This window comes from Lathyrus oleraceus, chromosome 2, assembly GCF_024323335.1.
Source record: "Lathyrus oleraceus cultivar Zhongwan6 chromosome 2, CAAS_Psat_ZW6_1.0, whole genome shotgun sequence".
NCBI classification, from domain to species: Eukaryota; Viridiplantae; Streptophyta; class Magnoliopsida; order Fabales; family Fabaceae; genus Lathyrus; species Lathyrus oleraceus.
The window spans coordinates 1784719-1808224 of NC_066580.1; the positions used below are offsets into that span (position 1 = coordinate 1784719).

At 41.9% G+C, this 23506-nt stretch overlaps 3 pseudogenes; all 3 read left to right on the forward strand.

The window, feature by feature from the left end:
* LOC127120983 (uncharacterized GPI-anchored protein At1g61900-like) overlaps positions 1-3662 on the forward strand; it is a 60657-nt pseudogene extending 56995 nt beyond the window's left edge.
* Positions 3568-4728, forward strand: LOC127120984 (toMV susceptible protein tm-1(GCR26)-like; annotated as a pseudogene).
* A 5159-nt stretch (positions 4729-9887) lies between these two features.
* On the forward strand, positions 9888-22249 carry LOC127120985 (uncharacterized; annotated as a pseudogene).
* The last annotated feature ends 1257 nt before the right edge of the window (positions 22250-23506 follow it).

Sequence of the window (23506 nt, forward strand, 5' to 3'; positions counted from 1 at the left end):
CTTTTTATCAAATATCATTTTCAACTAAAACACTTGCACACAAAAAAGGGCTTCCTGGGAGTACCTAAGACACTTTGGGTGCTAATACCTTCCCTCTGTGTAACCAACTCCCTTACATGTAATCTCTGACATTTTATTAGTTTTGATTTGAAAACTTCTTATCTTTGGGTTTTGTTCGTACTTTTCCCTTTTCCTTTGGAAATAATAAAAGCGCGGTGGCGACTATGATTTTATTGACGTTGTGCTAACCAATATCTCGATGGTCACGAGTTTACTGCCACACCTTGTCGTATAGTTGACTAATGCTAAGGAGGTTATGTTTAAGGCCATCAACTAACATAACATCGGATATAGTAGTATATGTGGTATTACCTACACTACCTTTTCAAGTATCGCTCTTTTGTTGTTTCTCCATAAGTAATGTAACCCTTTTTCTTTGGCACAAAGTCAATAAATAAAGATATGTCACATGTCATATGTCTTGAGCATCCACTATCAATGAACCAATTTTTCTCCGTAGAGTCAAGACATTCAACCTGTGGAATCAAACAAGAGAGATAGGTACCCAATTTTCATTGCGTCCTTTAGAGTGAGTGAAATCAATGTTGCATTGGGCAACCATTGAGAAACGCCTTTAGGAACAAAAAAGTCTCATAAACTTGCATTTTTCAATAGTATGACCTTTCTTGCAACAATAGTGACAAGATAAGTTGTGATGAGATGTACTTTTGTTATTTGAGTCCTTTTGACCATATTTATGCTTTTTATATGAAAGGTTCAAAGACCGTTTATACTTTGATGGATCAATAACAAATGCAATCTTTAGTTGTAATGCTTTGTCCAATTTGACTTGAAGAGTATTTATCTCTTTTTGCCAATTGTGACAAGATTCACAACCAAACCATGAAGGTTTTTCATCCTCATTCTTATCCTTTTGAATATTTATCATAGATTTCTTAAGAGCTTCCATCTTCTTTTTGGATTCTAGCATTTTAGCTTCTAAGTGTAAAAATATTCTTTCGTGTGAAGCTAACTTTTTAAAAGCATTTAAGGCTTCTATATGAAGATTTTCAAAAGCTTTTTGTAATTGAGAATAAGATGATTAATTAATAGATTCAAGTTTAGAAAGACTTACATTTTTCTTCTTCTTTTTATTTGCCATGAGGAAAATTCGGGTTGATTCAATGCTTGAACTTGAGCTTTCATCACTTGAGGAATCACTTGCACTCTCCCAAGCGTCACAGGCTTTTTTAAACTTACTAGATTTCTTGTGATGGCTTTTGTCTTTGTCTTTCTTGATCATATGATACTCCGGTCTATAATGACGACTTCTCCATATTTGTAGCACGAACTTCTAAGTTTACCTTTCCTATTCTCATATTACTTTGAGGAGTTAGATAGCCTTCTATATCTGGTTAGGTTCTTGTCGGAGTGCTTGACTCCATTTTTCCTTATATACATTTGGTATATTTTGACAAACAACCTCATATCTGTCATACCCCGATTTTGGTCCTGAATTTTTTATGTTTGTTTAGCATGCTTGGCCTAACCTTACTTTGGTTTTATTTGAGGATTGGTCTTGGTACAAAGTCATGGTGTTGTTCATGTGATTGTTAATACACATATGGTCTTGGTCATCCAAACAACCAACCTTCTTGTGTCACAAGCCAATTGCCAATCATGCCACTTGATTCATAAATATCCCTTTAAAATCCTAATCTTATACCATCATTTCATGGCCCTGTTAACATATGTTGCCTGTCAAGTTATGTCCTTTTTTTAAAAAAAAGTCAAGCATTCAAGTCATAAATAAACCGATGGTAAAACCGAAATTTCAAATCATTTTTCAAACCATTCCAATCCATTTCATGTCATTTTAAGCCATTACATTTGATTCCACACAAGAAAATACAAGTCTTGACATTTTTGAGCAAATGTTGATTTTGGTCACTAGTTGACTTTTCGGTCAACTTTGACCAAAGTCAATCAAAAAAAAAAAAAGCCCTAAATTTCACCATAACCATTTATTCAATGTCCATTTACAAAGAAACTACAAAGAAAATTGAATTTTAACCAATTGTTGACTTTGGTCAACAATTGACTTTTTGGTCAACTTTGACCAAAGTCAACCCTATGCCATTGGTCATCCCTAATCACTAAATGGCTGGCCATAACTCTCATTCCATTATCCATTCCCATATGCTCTTTGATTTAACCATGTGGACTTGTTTCTTCATGCTTGGTTATGCCTTGAACCTTTGGAATCTTGCTTTTCCAATTAACAATCCTACTGCATTCATCATGTTGCACCAACTTGTTCCAAGCCAAGTCAACCATGTCGCATAGCAAAACCACCCCAATGTTCAATCTGCATCAGCAGCAACAACAACATGAAAAATCAGTTGATACATTGCCATAAACCTCAAACAGAAACAAGGAAATGATGCATCATCATATTCCATCATCCAAAGGCATGAGCTAATGGATAAAGCTTACCTTGATCATGACTACATGGCCTGTGGTTTTGACCCATCCAACTGGTATTAAATCTGTAATCATAAGCACCATTCTCCATTATAAACATATGCCATCAACCTTGTTCGCCTTGCCACACTATACCCACACTTTGTTCTATTAAATCATCTAATCTTACAGGCGGGTCATGCCCTGTGAAGAATGATTCTACTTTTGAAAGAACAGTAAACACAAGTAAATTAGTTGAGGCCTGTATGAACTGTTGATCCACTTAAAGAGTGTTGCAGACCTGTTTGTCGGCCTGCAATTATGGATGCAGCGCTTCAGATTTCTGGCCGACAAATGATGATAAGCAATGACAATATGGCTGGGGAAATGAATCACACTGATTATCTAAATGATTGCAAAGGTGTTGTTTATTCTTACCTTTCCAAACAACTATCATCGGAGGTTGCAAATAAAGCATTCCGGATGCTATCTGCCTGCAAAGTCAACAAAGTTTGTCCTTTGACTTTTAAGGAGCCTTCAGATGTAATTGCTGTATGTAAGAATATAGCTGCTCCTAGTCCTACCTGCTGCAGTTCATTAAATACATATATTGCAGAGACACAACAAAAAATATTAATTACTAATAAACAAGCTATAATATGTGCAACACAATTTGGATCGATGTTACGTGGAGGTGGGGGGATGACAAATGTTTATGAGCTTTGTGATGTCGATTTGAAAGATTTCAGCATACAAGCATTTGGAGTACAAGATGCAGGATGTCTACTCCGAAGCTTGCCGGGAGATGTGATATTTGACAATTCATCTGGTGTTAGTTTTACATGTGATTTAAGTGACAATATAACTGCACCCTCTAGCTTAGCTGATATGGCAGCCAATCCTTTCCATGCACTGTTCTACCTGGTGTTTATGTTGTCAGCCTGTGCCTTGTTCTCCAAAACTTGGATTGAAGTCTCTGGTTCATCTGCTAGGGATGTTGCCAAGAAGTTGAAGGAACAACAAATGGTTATGCCTGGCCATCGGGAATCAAACTTGCAGAAAGAGCTTAACTGATACATTCCCACTGCTGCAGCATTTGGAGGAATGTGTATTGGTGCCCTGACAGTATTGGCAGATTTTATGGGGGCAATTGGTTCAGGAACCGGAATCTTACTTGCCGTAGCAATCATCTATCAGTACTTCGAGACATTTGAGAAGGAGAGAGCCATCCGTTCAAGCTGCAGTAGGCGAAAGAAATCAGTATCAACACACAATGGCCAAACGGAACCTTACGTTGGAACTTCAGATTTGGTGTTGTTTCCGTCCATTGTTGATGTGGCAGGGGTCAATAGTGTTAGTAGGGTGGTTTTTTTTTTCAATGTTGCTGCTGCTTTTGCTGGGATGGTTGTTGGAAGGCTTCGTAGTTTGAGTGATTCTTCTCGAGTTAATGATAAGCCTACTGTTGGTATAACTATGTTTGGGGTTACTACTCCTTGTGTTAATGCAGTTAGAGATAGGTTGCATCGAGAGGGTTATGAGAGCTTGGTTTTTTCATGCAACTGGAGTTGGTGGCAGAGCCATGGAGAATTTGATTAGAGAGGGATCTATCCAGGGTGTTTTGGACATCACAACAACAGAGGTAGCAGACTACATAGTTGGAGGCGTAATGGCTTGCGACAATTCTCGTTTTGATGTCATAATAGAACAGAAAATCCCACTGGTCTTGAGTGTGGGAGCATTAGACATGGTAAATTTTGGAGCAAAAGATACCATACCACAGACTTTTCAGCAGAGAAATATATATATGAACACAATAAGCAGGTTTCACTCATGCGAACAACAGTGGATGAGAACAGGAAATTTGCTGATTTCATAGCAAATAAACTGAACAGTTCATCATCTAAGATCTGTGTTTGCCTTCCCGAAAAGGGTATATCTGCTTTAGGTGCACCAGGTAAGCCTTTTTATGATCCAGAGGCAACTGGTACACTTCTTCATGAATTACAAAGGCTTATTCAGACTGATGATATTCGACAGGTGAAGGTGTATCCCCATCATATTAATGACCTTGAATTTGCAAGTGCATTAGTGGATGCGTTTTTAGAGGTTAATGAGAAGAAAGGTTCTACTCATCCACAAGTAGCCATTCCTGAATCTATTGAACACTTCCATGAGGATCTGGGTTCTGTTTCAAATAAATCAAGCTTTGGGGCTATTGTCTATGCACCTAATGAATTCCCAGATACAAAACCAGTACACAATTGAACCCAAACGTCCATAACAGACCATTGAACCTAAACCAAACCGCTCTTGAATCTTCAATAATCTTTTTACTGCGGTAACACAAAGTAATTAGCCAAAGCAGTGAAAAGTCAGAAAAATTCCCAAATTAGAATTAAGACAAAAATAAGGAAGAAAGCACGAGTTCAGATTACCATTTTCGAACCTAGCATCAAAGAGGTCAATCCAATTTCTGAACATCCAAAGTGCTTTGCAGAGTTACTCTTCTGGAATACCAAAAATACCAATTGAAACCCTATCTGCAAGAGATAAATAGAGAGGAAGAGAATCAGTGAGGGGGGTTCGGCAGCTACGAAATTTCTCATCAATCTCACAGTATCCTTTGGGACAGTGCATAAAAACTCAACCGAGTGAAATTACCTGGAGCGACGACTGCTAAGAGAAGGAGGCGGAGACAGTTCAGAGGAAGACCAAATCGACCAAATCGTCGTCACGTCCGCGGGTTCACAGGTAATCACTTTCTCTTTATACATGATGCGTTCGATTTTGTTTACCGCTATTTGTTTGTCGTTGTTCGAATCCATCACTGGTATCACCCTTTTTTCCATTTGCGTTGTATAATCGAAATTGGAAGCAAATGCCTTGGGGTTATCTCGTGGTGCTTCTGTACGGTAGGCGTTGTTGTTCTGTAAAAAGGGGGGAATGCTGATTTGGGAAAGAAGTAGGCGTTGGCTCAAACGAACCCAGTTTTGGGTTTATTATTTTTACTTGATTTGTCATGTTGTTGGGTTTCGTTTTTCACAAACCAAATAAATCCATACAGTCTGAGAGGCTATTGGGTGTTCATTCAGCCCAGGTGTTTGTAGCCCATGCTGACCTTTTTTTATTTATTTTATTTCATTTGTTTCTTTGGTTATATATTTGGGTCGTTATTAAGATTACAAGTGACCATCGGTGGTCCAGTGGAGGGGAAGTGGTCTCACCTCCCTTTGGGTAGTGGGTTCGATACCCATATATAGTATTTTACTTCTTTTAACATTCTTTCCTTTTTTTTATGTTTATGTGTCATTATAATCTGTTTTTCTTTTAATTTCATCATTTATTCAAAACCATTTTTAAACTATAAAAATCATATTTTTCTCGATTCAATATCGAGCCCATTTTCACACCCTTGTAAGTCGATTGCTTTTTAAGCATCGCCATCAACCTCACATAGCTTACTCTTGGGCTTTCTTACAATGAGCCGGTTCTCTTGCACTCACACTCATGCATTATTTGTTGTTTGGGTCCGATTTAATTATTTCATGATTTTGAATCCCCATTTGACAAAATGTACCCCACTTCCCCAATGTGTATATAATGTTGTATTGTTTTATTTCTCTATTTGTTTTAGATACTAACCAAAGAGTAAAATCCACCATTTCTGAAAAAATACAAAAATATGACTCGATCCAACGTCGAGTATTTTCTCAATAAACAAATCAATTCATTTCGCCCTCCTATTCTATTCCTTTTCTTTCAAACTTTCATCAAATGCTTGATTCAACGTCAAGCCATTTTCTCTAATAAAAACTCAAAAAATATTAATTCATAAGTCAAGACTTTTTCAATAAAGATGGAAGTGGAACGTGGTGTATACCACGCACTCCTGAGACTAGGATTCGAGATGTATATCTCGCCAATCCTAGCTCTCGCCATCATCCAATTTACCCACTTTGCTCTATCAAACACTCATTCAAATCTTTCTCAAACGTCCATCAATACTTGATCTAGGTCAAGTCATTTTCACAACAAAAACTCAAAATACCTAATTCTTATTTAACACTTTTTCAATAAAGGTGGAAATGGAACATGGTGTATACCATGCACTCCTGAGGTTAAGATTCGAGACGTATGCCTCGCCATTCTTAACTCTCGCCATCGCCTAAAATTGTCAATGCGGTTTCTCCAAACCCTTTCTCAATCAAATTCAAAACACTTAATCTCTATTAAACACTTTTGCAAATAAAGATGGAAATGGAACATGGTGTATACCATGCACTCCTGAGGCTAGGATTCGAGATGTATATCTCGCCAATCCTAGTTCTCGCCATCACTCAAAATACATCCAACCAATCAAACTCTTTTTCTCGCCGCCGTGCGACCAATCAAAAACCTTTTAAAATGAAAGGTATCTTGTCTTAAGAGACACAAAACATTGTTTCGGCCACGATTGTTGAGTAGAGATAGATGACGTTTTTCCGAGTGTAGATTTGTAAATCCTAACACCTAAGTACATATTGCATGACAACTCTAGGGCAGAGCTTCCCCATTTCTTTCAGACCTTTCGTGCGTCTCCGATCCTGTGGCATGTCAATCCGTCCTATTGCAAAGAGGTAACCGCCTAAGACTCGATTCAACGAGCTGCGACACCTACTGCTAGGACGTGAACACATTGCCCACTCTTCTTTGACACAACTGGTGTCCTCCTTTTGTAAGTCCATGTTCAGATGGCAATCCCTATGTAGCCGAACTACGGCAACTCTGATTCTCATGTTCAGATGAGATACGTAGGCACAAGATGCGATGTCTTGCCGAGTTTGACTAACGACTAACAACTAATCCTTGTTTGCTTTTGCCCTTGTTGCGATCCTTTCTCTCGCCCCCGTTGCGATCGAGACCTTCCCTTTCTCTTGCCCTAGTTGCAATCGAGACCCTTATTCCCGTAGTTAGTTTGAACTACGTTTTGCTCTGATTCTCATTCCCGATGAGATACGTAGGCATAAGACGCGATGTCTTAGCGAGCACACTTATCCTTAACCCTTAGGTAGCCGAGCTACGAAGACTCTGATTCTCATATTCAGATGAGATACGTATGCAATGGATGCAACATCCGTGCGAGTCATTTTCTTTGACCCTTTCTTTTAGTAAATAGTACATTAGATAAACATACACCCTTCAGACAAGAACAACAAGAGTGGATCCCGTAGAGTACTACGGATGCGTAGGGGTGCTAATACCTTCCCTTCGCATAATCGACTCCCGAACCCAAGATTTGGTTGCGAGACCTTGTCTTTTCCTTTCCTTTCTCCAGGTTTACTTCGAGCGTTTCCTTTCCCTCCTTTGGGATAAATAACGCACGGTGGCGACTCTTCTGTCATTTCTTTCTCGCCGGTTGTTTTTTCGCACCTCTGTATTTTTCAGGCTGCGACAGCTGGCGACTCTGCTGGGGAACCGGTTTCCCTAAGCGAGTCCTTCCTAGCTTTTGTAGGTTTCTTGTTTGTTGGGTGTTTATTCTTTTGTACAGTTATTTATTTTCAGCATTTACCTGCTTTACCTTATTGCATTCATGTACATATGCTTGTTGTATCTGTGGGTTGTTTGTTTGTTGGGTTGGGACTGTTCTATGAGAGATAAGCCCACTACCCAGGCTTGAGTGTACACATAGGTGTTAGAGTGGATAGTCATGAGGCTTCCGTGGCGTGTTGCTACGTTAAGTCGTTCATGAGACCCACATTCCAGACGAGGTTTCTGTTGGATATATTTTGTCCTATGGGTGTTCCATAACGATAGATATTCCTTTAGAAATCATCGACTCTGGTGACCATTTCCCGAGAACTCAGTCGAGGCCTCTCCTCCGAGACGCGTTTATGTTAGCTCTGGTGGGCGCATTCTCGCTGCTCAGTCCGAGGACCCCGAGACTGGGAACTTGCTTTAGGATGTCCTGTTGAGGGGAGTCAGTGGAGGTCTTTTATCCCGTAATAATGCCAAACCTTCAGTGGTAAACGTATTATTCTCGACTGAAGGGCTAAAGCTGACAAACTTCTGTTCTTAGAACCTACCAGTGAGGGGCGGGCTAAATTCAGGGAACCTTAACCTCCAACCAACCCGGTTTTCTGGAGCAGAGTTTTGGTCTTGTATTATATTCCTCAGTGGGTTTCTCTTCAGACAGTGCAACCCGACAGATGTTCAAGCAAATACAGCAGTCCCGATTTCCATGTCACTGCATTGCATCACATCATTTTACATTCAAATCATTCAACACATGTTTATCTATTCCCAGGGGCTGATATCTTCTTCTTGATTCTGGTCGGGGTTTTTCTTACACTTTTTATCTGACGAGAGATTGGAATCAAAGGGTTAGAATACCTTTTGGAATTGATAAACATGTCATTACATTTGCATATCCATAGCATGTCTTGCATAACAGGTACCGTCACGGTGTTCTCATTTTGTGGGGTGTTCCATTAGCAGGATAGCTGATTCAGGAATTCACCGGTACGGTACCCGCAGAAACCAGCAGAAAGCAATGGAGGGTCTACAAGCAGAACTTGCCGAGATGAGGGTCCGCATGAATCCCGCAAGAGATTAGACAAATGATACAAAGGAATCCCGCAACTACTCAACCAGAGGTCGTGACTGATCCTCCAATTGCAGAGGTTAATGGACCGGGGCCTGTCCCGATCCCGCATAACAACCACGACCAACAACCCATTCACGATGATCAAGATGATCAGTTCTTGCTGCCAGAAGACTTTGGTTTGGGCCATGGCATGGATCCCATGTTCAGGAGATTAGAGGAGAGATTGAAGGCGGTAGAAGGACAAAACCCCCTGGGGGTAGATGTTTCTGACTTGGGATTGGTCCCAGGCGTGAGGGTCCCACCGAAGTTCAAAGTCCCAATCTTTGACAAGTACAATGGTAGCTCTTGCCCGAAGACCCATGTGCAAGCCTACTTCCGAAAGATGGTTGCGTACTCTGATGACGAGAAGCTACTTATGTACTTCTTCCAGGACAGCCTAGCTGGGGCATCCCTGGAATGGTACATGAGGTTGGATAGAGCCCACATCCGTTGCTGGAGGGATTTGGCGGAGGCTTTTGTGAAGCAATACCAGTATAATGCAGACATGGCCCCAGATAGAACTCAACTCCAGAACCTGTCTCTGAAAAGCAATGAGTGCTTCAGGGAATACGCTCAACGTTGGAGGGAGACAGCTTCCCGTGTTCAACCTCCCATGTTGGAAAAGGAGATGGCCAACATGTTCATGAATACGTTGCCTGGACCTTACCTGGAGCGTCTGGTGGGGTGCAATGCCTCCAACTTTGCTGTTGTGGTCTCTACCGGAGAGAGGGTAGAGAATTACCTGAAGACCTACAAGAGCCACAATGGAGGTGGATCTTCATCAGGAGTAAAGAAGCCATTTATGGGAGGACCGAAGCAGAGGGAAGGGGGTGTGAATTCTGTGTCTTCATATCAATATAGGAATAACCAAGGGAATAACTTTCAAAACTATCATCGACAACCGTTTGTTGCAGCTGTGACTATTCCAGCTGCAGCACCACTACAACAACAACAACCACAACGTCAGCAAACTCAGTATCAACAACAACAACAGCCAGGTAACAGACCCGCCTACCAACAGAGGCAGAGGATGATGGACCGGCGTTTCGACACTCTTCCAATGTCGTGCGCTCAACTGCTTGCTAGTCTTCAGCAGCTACAACTTGTGCAGTTACGCACTCTGGCTCCTCCTGTTGGTAGACTTCCGGTGGGTTACGATGCCAATGCTAGGTGCAGCTTCCACTCTGGGGCACCTGGCCACAATATTGAGAACTGCAAAGCTTTTAAGCACGTAGTTCAGGACCTCATAGATTCAAAGGCTATCAGCCTTGCACCGGCTCCTAATGTCGTCAACAATCCCATGCCACAGCATGGTGGTGCAAACGTGAATATGATGGAAGAAGAAGCCAAGTCTGTTAAGGATGTGTTGAAGTTGAAGACTCTGTTGTTGGAAATTAAGGAATGCTTGCTGAAGGCCGATGTTTTCCCCGGTTGTGGGAAAGGTTGTTTGGATTGCGCTATACAGGGTAAGGATTGCTTGAAGCTGCAGCAGGGTATCCAGGTCTTGCTTGACAATGGTACCCTCCAAGTTGAAGACTTGTCTGTCAAAGAGTTTGTTGAAGGGGTAGTTGAAGAGGTGTTTGAAGATGCTGTTGAAGAATTCTCAGATGTTGTTCCTGCTGATTGTGTATTTCCCATTGATGTATTTAATTTTTCAAATGTTGTTGCTGATATACCAAACAATGTGTCTGATTTTGATGTAACTGAACTTGATTCCGGTGTTCCGGATGTTTTTTTTTCAATGAATGAAATTCCTGAGTATGACTATAATGTCGCTACTATCACCATCTTTTACCCGACTAATCATATCAGTGTGCCAGAAGCGCAACCAGTGCCACCAGTGCGACCGGCCGCTATGACAATCACAACCCCTGGTCCTTTACCTTTCACAAGCGATAAGGCCATTCCTTGGCATTATGGGGGGAGTGTATACACACACGATCATGGGGTGGAACAACCATTGAAGGTAGAAGAGGGTCAGAAGTCTGAACTCGAAGCTGAAGGTCCTGCAGTGGACAATGTTGGTGGAATCGGGCGATTCACCAGGAGTGGCAGACTATTCTCGCCACCTGTTACCCAAGCTGAAAGCACTGATGCCGCGGTTAAGGCCAAAGGCAAGCAAGTTGTAAATGAGGGCACTTCTGCACCCCAGACTGGCTCAGAGCCTACTTTCTCGAATGATGTGGACGAGCTCTTAAGAATTATAAAGAAAAGCGACTACAAAGTAGTCGATCAGTTAATTCAGACGCCGTCTAAGATATCCATTCTCTCACTCCTGTTGTGTTCAGAGGCACACAGGGAGGCACTTCTGAAGGTCCTTAATGATGCATATGTGCCTCAGGAGATCTCAGTAAACCAGCTAGAAGGGATCATTGCAAATGTTCATGCAAGCAACGGGCTGGGTTTTACTGATTCTGACCTAACACCAGCTGGACGCAACCATAACAAAGCTTTGCATATCTCAACGGAATGCAAAGACACCGTGTTATCTCATGTTCTGGTGGATACAGGTTCCTCTCTCAATGTGCTACCCAAGAGAGCCCTGTCAAGGTTAGAAGTAGAAGGTTTGGTCTTGAAGCCTTCTAATCTCGTGGTAAAAGCCTTCGATGGTTCTAAGAGGTCGGTGTTTGGAGAGGTAGAATTGCCAATTCAGATTGGATCACAAACCTTCAACACCGTATTCTATGTGATGGATATCAGTCCCTCGTACAGTTGCCTTCTGGGTCGTCCTTGGATCCACAATGCTGGGGAAGTCTCCTCAACACTGCATCAGAAGATCAAGTTCCCAGTCAATGGAAGAATTGTCACCGTCTGTGGTGAGGAGGACATACTGGTAAGTAACCTGTCTACCTTCAAGTACGTAGAGGTAGAAGGTGAAATTCATGAGACTCTCTGTCAGGCCTTTGAGTCAGTTCAGATCAAGGATGCAGCTCCGGTGGAAGGGGTTAAAGCAGAAGCCCCTATCTCATCTTTCAAGCAGGCGCAAGCCTTGGTGGATTCAGGTGTTGCTCCCGGTTGGGGGCGTCTGTTGGAGTTACCAATGAAAGACGACAAGTTCGGGATTGGGTATCAACCAGCGCTGACTTCTACAACTTTAGCACTTCAGACTCGTCAGGGGCCGATTACTTTCTCCAGTGCTGGCGTCATCCAATATGGCCAGATCTCTGCGATCAACGATGAAAATGGAGATAGTGATTGCGACATCGACAACTGGGTGCGTCCGAGGATCCCTGGTGAAGTCATCAACAATTGGTCTTCCGAGGAAATTGTCCAAGTCACTATTCTAGAGGAGTAATTTTTCTTTGTTTTATTCATGCATGTCCAAGTCTTACGTTCCGCCCAGGGCGTAATGACTCATTGTAGGGCTCATCTATGTGAATACCTGCATTGTTTATCATAAATGAAGGACGTCTTTTGCATTCAAATATTTTGTTCACTGTCTTTCTATTTTTTACAGTTTTCAAAATTTCAAAAGAATAAAAAATATTTGGCAATGTTTTGTTTAGTTTTCACTCATTGGTCACACTCATAAGCACATACCATCACTCATGCAGATGCACATCACCGGATCCTATTGATAACGATTCTGCTATGGCTTGCTTCGACTTCGAAAACCCAATCTTCCAAGCTGAAGAAGAGGGTGATGAAGACTGTGAACTCCCTGAAGAACTTGACAGGCTGTTAAAGCAAGAGGAAAGGGTCATTCAACCACATCAAGAGGCTACTGAAGTGATTAATCTCGGCACCGAGGGCGCCAAGAGAGAAATCAAGATAGGGGCTGCTTTGGAAGATGATGTGAAGAAGGGGTTGATTGAACTGTTTCAAGAGTATGTCGACGTCTTCGCGTGGTCTTATCAGGATATGCCAGGGCTTGACACAGACATTGTGGTACACCGTTTACCTCTCAAAGAGGGTTGTCCTCCGGTCAAGCAGAAGCTCAGAAGAACAAGACCAGAGATGGCTGTCAAGATAAAAGAAGAAGTGCAAAAACAGTTGGATGCAGGGTTCCTAGCGGTTACCAATTATCCGCCATGGGTCACAAACATCGTTCCAGTACCTAAGAAGGATGGAAAGGTACGGATGCGTGTCGACTACCGGGACCTGAACAGAGCCAGTCCTAAAGATGATTTCCCATTACCTCACATCGACGTTTTGGTGGATAACACAGCTCAGTTCTCGGTATTCTCCTTCATGGATGGTTTTTCTGGCTATAACCAAATCAAGATGGCACCAGAAGACATGGAGAAGACAACTTTCATAACCCCATGGGGCACCTTCTGCTATAAGGTGATGCCGTTTGGTCTGAAAAACGCTGGGGCAACCTATCAACGAGCTATGGTGACTCTGTTCCATGATATGATTCATCATGAAATCGAGGTTTATGTGGACGATATGATTGCCAAATCTCAGACAGAAGAAGAGCATTTGGTGAATCTGCAGAAATTGCTTGAACGGTTAAGGAAATTCAAGTTGAGGCTTAATCCGAACAAGTGCACTTTCGGGGTGAGATCTGGAAAATTGCTGGGTTTTATTGTTAGCGGAAAAGGAATTGAGGTGGATCCTGACAAAGTAAAAGCAATACAGGAAATGCCTGAGCCAAGAACAGAGAAGCAAGTTCGTGGTTTCTTAGGAAGGTTGAACTACATTGCAAGGTTCATCTCTCACCTAACAGCCACGTGTGAGCCAATTTTCAAATTGTTGAGGAAAGATCAGGCTATCAGGTGGAACGACGATTGTCAAAGGGCTTTTGAAAAGATAAAAGAGTATTTGCAGAATCCCCCTATCCTCATGCCTCCAGTCCCAGGGAAACCGCTGATTATGTACTTGACAGTACTTGACAATTCTATGGGTTGTGTTCTCGGTCAACACGACGAGACAGGTAGAAAAGAGCATGCCATCTACTACCTGAGTAAAAAATTCACAGACTGCGAGTCGAGATACTTAATGCTTGAAAAGACATGTTGTGCACTTGCATGGGCTGCTAAGCGATTGAGACAATACATGCTGACTCACACAACCTTACTGATCTCCAAGATGGATCCAGTCAAGTATATATTCGAGAAGCCAGCTCTCACCGGAAGGGTTGCTCGTTGGCAAATGGTATTGACAGAGTATGATATCCAGTATACATCCCAGAAAGCCATCAAAGGGAGTATTCTGTCAGACTATCTTGCTCAACAATCGATTGAAGATTATGAGCCGATGAAGTTTGATTTTCCAGATGAAGATATCATGTTCCTTAAGATGAAAGACTGTGAAGAGCCAGTTGTTGAGGAGGGACCTGATCCAGATGAAAAGTGGATTTTAACGTTTGATGGGGCCGTCAATGCCAGAGGAAGTGGAATTGGTGCTGTCATTACTACTCCGAAAGGTGCCCACATGCCTTTCACCGCTCGTCTGAATTTCGAGTACACCAATAATGAAGCTGAGTACGAGGCCTGTATCTTGGGTATTGAGCAAGCCATTGATTTGAGAATCAAGACTCTGGACATCTTCGGAGATTCAGCTCTAGTGATCAATCAAGTAAATGGTGATTGGAACACTCTCCAGCCTACTCTGGTCCCTTACAGAGATTACACGAGAAGACTATTGACTTTCTTCACAACAATAAAGCTGTATCATATACCTCGTGATGAGAACCAGATGGCAGATGCTCTTGCTACCCTATCCTCCATGATCAAGGTGATTCGGTGGAACCATGCTCCCAGGATCGATGTAATGCGCCTTGATAGGGCCGCGTATGTGTTTGCTGCTGAACTAATAGTCGATGACAAGCCCTGGTATCACGATATCAAGTGCTTTCTGAAGAATCAAGAGTACCCTACAGGGGCATCCAACAATGACAGAAAGACTTTGAGAAGGTTGGCAGGCAGTTTCTTCTTGAACAAAGACGATGTGCTGTATAAGAGGAACTTCGACATGGTTTTGCTCAGATGCATGGACAAACACGAGGCGGACATGTTAATGCAGGAAGTTCATGAAGGTTCCTTCGGTACTCATGCCGGCGGACATGCAATGGCTAAGAAATTGTTGAGGGCGGGTTATTACTGGATGACCATGGAATCAGATTGTTTCAAGTATGCTCGGAAGTGCCATAAATGCCAGATTTATGCGGATAAGGTGCATGTACCGCCGAATCCTCTGAATGTGATGTCTTCGCCGTGGCCGTTTGCTATATGGGGCATTGACATGATTGGAAAGATTGAGCCGATTGCTTCCAATGGGCATCGCTTCATCCTTGTTGCCATCGACTATTTCACCAAGTGGGTCGAAGCAGCGTCGTTTGCGAATGTCACCAGACATGTGGTTGCCTGTTTCATCAAGAAGGAAATCATTTGTCGCTATGGGATTCCCGAAAGAATCATTACTGATAATGGTTCTAATCTCAATAACAAAATGATGAAGGAGTTGTGCCAGAACTTCAACATTCAGCATCATAATTCTTCCCCCTATCGTCCTAAGATGAACGGTGATGTTGAGGCAGCAAATAAGAACATAAAGAAGATTGTGCAGAAGATGGTCGTTACGTACAGAGATTGGCATGAGATGTTACCCTTCGCCTTGCATGGGTACCGCACTTCAGTACGTACGTCGACCGGGGCGACCCCTTACTCCATGGTGTATGGTATGGAAGCGGTCCTGCCTGTCGAAGTGGAGATTCCTTCTCTAAGAGTCTTGTTGGATGTCAAGTTAGACGAAGCTGAATGGATTCAGACAAGGTTTAACGAGTTGAGTCTTATTGAAGAGAAGCGAATGGCAACCATTTGTCATGGGCAGTTGTATCAGAGTCGGATGAAGAGAGCCTTTGACCAGAAAGTGCGCCCTCGTTGTTTCCAAGTCGGAGATTTAGTGTTGAAAAGGATCCTTCCTCCTCAGACAGATCACAGGGGCAAGTGGACTCCTAACTATGAGGGACCGTATATCGTCACCAAGGTTTTCGATGGTGGGGCCTTAATGCTTACAACGATGGATGGTGAAGACTTCACTTCCCCGGTAAACTCAGACGCAGTTAAAAAATACTTCGCATAAAATAGACCCGCTAGACGGTAAAAAGGACAGTCCAGGCAAAAATGGGCATCCTGACGAACCAAGAAAATGAAAAGGTTCGGGCAAAAGTTAAGGATTAAAAATGAAAAGATCGTACACCCGGTAAGTTGAAAACCTGAAAAGGCAACTTAGGCAAAAATGGGTATCCCGGTGGATTGAAAACCCGAAAAGGGCGATCCAGGCAAAAGTTAGGGATTAAGCGAATGACTGCGTTCTGAGTAGTTCTAAATCTCATCTTGTGTCGATGACTGGAAACTTTCAAAGGATAGAAACAGTCCAATCACCTTTTTCAGAAGGCTGATCATCTGGAGGATCTTGAAGACGAGCAAGTCATAGCAGAATTGGAACCCAATAGAAATCCATTTCACACTGCCATTAGATTAATTTATATTTTATCTTTTGTGCAATTACCTCTTCCAGGGATTGCTTCCTGATGTAAATGCCTATTCAGAGGCCATTCAATCAATAAAATCAAGTTATTCAGTACATCTCTGTGTTCATTTTCATTTTACTGTTTTGTTTGCAAAAATGACGTCCGAATTTTTGATAAACATTGCATCATGAAACATAAGAGCTTTACAGGTACATGCTCAATGAACATTTAAAATTGTTGTAAATTTTAAGTACTTTGAATCATCTATTCAGAACAGGTACACTCGGGGCATTTCCTTAAGATTCCCAGCAGGTTCTCACTACTGTACTCCCCAAGCAGTTGTTTCAGACTATACACTCCCTAGTAGAGTTAACAGTGCCAGACTGTATATCCCCAGTAGAGTTGACAGTGCCAGACTACACTCCCCAGTGGAGTTGACAGTACCAGACTGTATCTTCCCAGCAGAAGCAGCTGCTCCTCAGAGTTCGATGCCAGATCGAGGATTTCAATCCCAGATCGATGATCTCTTTCCTGGAAGCATAACCTCGGTACCGTATCGGTGTTTGCCCCCCTGCTGAGTCATCTCTCGTAGATTATGGTTGCCAGAACCACTATCGCTTTCCCCAACAACAGGTTTCCAGCGCCGTTCTCTCCCCAGTCAGAGTCTCGGTATCTCGCCATTGCCAGAACACCGCGCGGCCGGTCATTTCCCCACATAGTTCATTATGCTGTGCATCTCCAACAGTAGTGCCAGGGTCTGGAAGATTATAATCATTTCCCCAACGGGATTCCTTGCTTCAGCTTGGCATTTTCCCCAGCATTTCGCATCCCTGCATGTAGAATCATATTGCATTGCATCCTCCCAAATCGCGTAGCATTTCCATTTTCATGGAGCATTACGCCATCGCAAAATTCAAACATACGCATGTAAGCATAAAACATTCTCGGTATCCCAAGTGATAAGCCAGAAGTTTTTTCTGGTATCTAGACCGAAGTGGCATTCAGGCCAGTTTCCGATTTTCAGATCGAAGAAGTTTCCGACATTCAGGTCGATGCAACTTGTGGCGTTTCGGCCAATTTTTCGGTATTCAGACCGAAGTGGCATTCAGGCCAGTTTTTCCGGTATTCAGACCGAAGTGGCATTCAGGCCAGTTTTTCCGGTATTCAGACCGAAGTGGCATTCAGGCCAGTTTTTCCGGTATTCAGACCGAAGTGGCATTCAGGCCAATTTTCCGGTATCCAGACCGAAGTGGCATTCAGGCCAGTTTTTTCCGGTATTCAGACCGAAGTGGCATTCAGGCCAATTTTCCGGTATTCAGACCGAAGTGGCATTCAGGCCAGTTTTTCTGGTATTCAGACCGAAGTGGCATTCAGGCCAATTTTCCGGTATTCAAACCGAAGTGGCATTCAGGCCAGTTTTTCCGGTATTCAGACCGAAGTGGCATTCAGGCCAATTTTCCGGTATCCAGACCGAAGTGGCATTCAGGCCAGTTTTTTCCGGTATTCAGACCGAAGTGGCATTCAGGCCAATTTTCCGGTATTCAGACCGAAGTGGCATTCAGGCCAGTTTTTCCGGTATTCAGACCGAAGTGGCATTCAGGCCAATTTTCCGGTATTCAGACTGAAGTGGCATTCAGGCCAGTTTTTCCGATATTCAGATCGAAGAAGTTTTCGACATTCAGGTCAATGCAACTTGTGGCATTCAGGCCAGTTTCCGGTATCCAGACCGAAGTGGCATTCAGGCCAGTTTTTCCGATATTCAGATCGAAGAAGTTTCCGACGATCAGGTCGAAGTACTTGTGGCATTCAGGCCAGTTTCCGGTATTCAGACCGAAGTGGCATTCAGGCCAGTTTTTTCCGATATTCAGATCGAAGAAGTTTCCGACATTCAGGTCAATGCAACTTGAGGTATTCAGGCCAATTTTCCGGTATTCAGACCGAAGTGGCATTCAGGCCAGTTTTTCCGATATTCAGATCGAAAAAGTTTCCGACATTCAGGTCGATACAACTTGTGGCATTCAGGCCAGTTCCCGGTATCCAGACCGAAGTGGCATTCAGGCCAGTTTTTTCCGATTTTAAGATCGAAGAAGTTTCCAACGATCAAGTCGAAGTACTTGTGGCATTCAGGCCAGTTTTCCGATTTCCAGGTCGAAGTGGTGTTCAGACCAGATTTCCGGTGATCAGACCAACATTTGATACTCTCATATTCCGATGCTTAGTGTTCAGACTAATGTGCGGCGTTCAGGCCATGGGTATTCTTGTGTTACCATTTATTTTGGTATCCATGTCAACTTTCTGTTTCGTTACTCAGGCCGATTTTCACCGTACCAGACGGATTCTTCTTTTGAGATTGCTTCTTTGCCGATTCTGTCAGGCATTGTTAATTATTTCATAGGGATTCAGGATCAAAATCCGGGTCTTCTTAATATTTAACCATCTCCCACTATGATCATATGAAGAACGTCCTGCTTCATATTCTCTAGTTGAAGACGCTTAAATAGGGGCAACTGTCATACCCCGATTTTGGTCCTGAATTTTTTATGTTTGTTTAGCATGCTTGGCCTAACCTTACTTTGGTTTTATTTGAGGATTGGTCTTGGTACAAAGTCATGATGTTGTTCATGTGATTGTTAATACACATATGGTCTTGGTCATCCAAACAACCAACCTTCTTGTGTCACAAGCCAATTGCCAATCATGCCACTTGATTCATAAATATCCCTTTAAAATCCTAATCTTATACCATCATTTCATGGCCCTGTTAACATATGTTGCCTGTCAAGTTATGTCCTTTTTTTAAAAAAAAGTCAAGCATTCAAGTCATAAATAAACCGATGGTAAAACCAAATTTCAAATCATTTTTCAAACCATTCCAATCCATTTCATGTCATTTTAAGCCATTACATTTGATTCCACACAAGAAAATACAAGTCTTGACATTTTTGAGCAAATGTTGATTTTGGTCACTAGTTGACTTTTCGGTCAACTTTGACCAAAGTCAATCAAAAAAAAAAAAAACCCTAAATTTCACCATAACCATTTATTCAATGTCCATTTACAAAGAAACTACAAAGAAAATTGAATTTTAACCAATTGTTGACTTTGGTCAATAGTTGACTTTTTGGTCAACTTTGACCAAAGTCAACCCTATGCCATTGGTCATCCCTAATCACTAAATGGCTGGCCATAACTCTCATTCCATTATCCATTCCCATATGCTCTTTGATTTAACCATGTGGACTTGTTTCTTCATGCTTGGTTATGCCTTGAACCTTTGGAATCTTGTTTTTCCAATTAACAATCCTACTGCATTCATCCTGTTGCACCAACTTGTTCCACGCCAAGTCAACCATGTCGCATAGCAAAACCACCCCAATGTTCAATCTGCATCAGCAGCAACAACAACATGAAAAATCAGTTGATACATTGCCATAAACCTCAAACAGAAACAAGGAAATGATGCATCATCATATTCCATCATCCAAAGGCATGAGCTAATGGATAAAGCTTACCTTGATCATGACTACATGGCCTGTGGTTTTGACCCATCCAACTGGTATTAAATCTGTAATCATAAGCACCATTCTCCATTATAAACATATGCCATCAACCTTGTTCGCCTTGCCACACTATACCCACACTTTGTTCTATTAAATCATCTAATCTTACAGGCGGGTCATGCTCTGTGAAGAATGATTCTACTTTTGAAAGAACAGTAAACATAAGTAAATTAGTTGAGGCCTGTATGAACTGTTGATCCACTTAAAGAGTGTTGCAGACCTGTTTGTCGGCCTGCAATTATGGATGCAGCGCTTCAGATTTCTGGCCGACAAATGATGATAAGCAATGACAATATGGCTGGGGAAATGAATCACACTGATTATCTAAATGATTGCAAAGGTGTTGTTTATTCTTACCTTTCCAAACAACTATCATCGGAGGTTGCAAATAAAGCATTCCGGATGCTATCTGCCTGCAAAGTCAACAAAGTTTGTCCTTTGACTTTTAAGGAGCCTTCAGATGTAATTGCTGTATGTAAGAATATAGCTGCTCCTAGTCCTACCTGCTGCAGTTCATTAAATACATATATTGCAGAGACACAACAAAAAATATTAATTACTAATAAACAAGCTATAATATGTGCAACACAATTTGGATCGATGTTACGTGGAGGTGGGGGGATGACAAATGTTTATGAGCTTTGTGATGTCGATTTGAAAGATTTCAGCATACAAGCATTTGGAGTACAAGATGCAGGATGTCTACTCCGAAGCTTGCCGGGAGATGTGATATTTGACAATTCATCTGGTGTTAGTTTTACATGTGATTTAAGTGACAATATAACTGCACCCTCTAGCTTAGCTGATATGGAAGCCAATCCTTTCCATGCACTGTTCTACCTGGTGTTTATGCTGTCAGCCTGTGCCTTGTTCTCCAAAACTTGGATTGAAGTCTCTGGTTCATCTGCTAGGGATGTTGCCAAGCAGTTGAAGGAACAACAAATGGTTATGCCGGGCCATCGGGAATCAAACTTGCAGAAAGAGCTTAACCGATACATTCCCACTGCTGCAACATTTGGAGGAATGTGTATTGGTGCCCTGACAGTATTGGCAGATTTTATGGGGGCAATTGGTTTAGGAACCGGAATCTTACTTGCCGTAGCAATCATCTATCAGTACTTCGAGACATTTGAGAAGGAGAGAGCCATCCGTTCAGGCTGCAGTAGGCGAAAGAAATCAGTATCAACACACAATGGCCAAACGGAACCTTACGTTGGAACTTCAGATTTGGTGTTGTTTCCGTCCATTGTTGATGTGGCAGGGGTCAATAGTGTTAGTAGGGTGGTTTTTTTTTCCAATGCTGCTGCTGCTTTTGCTGGGATGGTTGTTGGAAGGCTTCGTAGTTTGAGTGATTCTTCTCGAGTTAATGATAAGCCTACTGTTGGTATAACTATGTTTGGGGTTACTACTCCTTGTGTTGATGCAGTTAGAGATAGGTTGCATCGAGAGGGTTATGAGAGCTTGGTTTTTTCATGCAACTGGAGTTGGTGGCAGAGCCATGGAGAATTTGATTAGAGAGGGATTTATCCAGGGTGTTTTGGACATCACAACAACAGAGGTAGCAGACTACATAGTTGGAGGCGTAATGGCTTGCGACAATTCTCGTTTTGATGTCATAATAGAACAAAAAATCCCACTGGTCTTGAGTGTGGGAGCATTAGACATGGTAAATTTTGGAGCAAAAGATACCATACCACAGACTTTTCAGCAGAGAAATATATATATGAACACAATAAGCAGGTTTCACTCATGCGAACAACAGTGGATGAGAACAGGAAATTTGCTGATTTCATAGCAAATAAACTGAACAGTTCATCATCTAAGATCTGTGTTTGCCTTCCCGAAAAGGGTATATCTGCTTTAGGTGCACCAGGTAAGCCTTTTTATGATCCAGAGGCAACTGGTACACTTCTTCATGAATTACAAAGGCTTATTCAGACTGATGATATTCGACAGGTGAAGGTGTATCCCCATCATATTAATGACCTTGAATTTGCAAGTGCATTAGTGGATGCGTTTTTAGAGGTTAATGAGAAGAAAGGTTCTACTCATCCACAAGTAGCCATTCCTGAATCTGTTGAACACTTCCATGAGGATCTGGGTTCTGTTTCAAATAAATCAAGCTTTGGGGCTATTGTCTATGCACCTAATGAATTCCCAGATACAAAACCAGTACACAATTGAACCCAAACGTCCATAACAGACCATTGAACCTGAACCAAACCGCTCTTGAATCTTCAATAATCTTTTTACTGCGGTAACACAAAGTAATTAGCCAAAGCAGTGAAAAGTCAGAAAAATTCCCAAATTAGAATTAAGACAAAAATAAGGAAGAAAGCACGAGTTCAGATTACCATTTTCGAACCTAGCATCAAAGAGGTCAATCCAATTTCTGAACATCCAAAGTGCTTTGCAGAGTTACTCTTCTGGAATACCAAAAATACCAATTGAAACCCTATCTGCAAGAGATAAATAGAGAGGAAGAGAATCAGTGAGGGGGGTTCGGCAGCTACGAAATTTCTCATCAATCTCACAGTATCCTTTGGGACAGTGCATAAAAACTCAACCGAGTGAAATTACCTGGAGCGACGACTGCTAAGAGAAGGAGGCGGAGACAGTTCAGAGGAAGACCAAATCGACCAAATCGTCGTCACGTCCGCGGGTTCACAGGTAATCACTTTCTCTTTATACATGATACGTTCGATTTTGTTTACCGCTATTTGTTTGTCGTTGTTCGAATCCATCACTGGTATCACCCTTTTTTCCATTTGCGTTGTATAATCGAAATTGGAAGCAAAGGCCTTGGGGTTATCTCGTGGTGCTTCTCTTGCACTCACACTCATGCATTATTTGTTGTTTGGGTCCGATTTAATTATTTCATGATTTTGAATCCCTATTTGACAAAATGTACCCCACTTCCCCAATGTGTATATAATGTTGTATTGTTTTATTTCTCTATTTGTTTTAGATACTAACCAAAGAGTAAAATCCACCATTTCTGAAAAAATACAAAAATATGACTCAATCCAACGTCGAGTATTTTCTCAATAAACAAATCAATTCATTTCGCCCTCCTATTCTATTCCTTTTCTTTCAAACTTTCATCAAATGCTTGATTCAACGTCAAGCCATTTTCTCTAATAAAAACTCAAAAAATATTAATTCATAAGTCAAGACTTTTTCAATAAAGATGGAAGTGGAACGTGGTGTATACCACGCACTCCTGAGACTAGGATTCGAGATGTATATCTCGCCAATCCTAGCTCTCGCCATCATCCAATTTACCCACTTTGCTCTATCAAACACTCATTCAAATCTTTCTCAAACGTCCATCAATACTTGATCTAGGTCAAGTCATTTTCACAACAAAAACTCAAAATACCTAATTCTTATTTAACACTTTTTCAATAAAGGTGGAAATGGAACATGGTGTATACCATG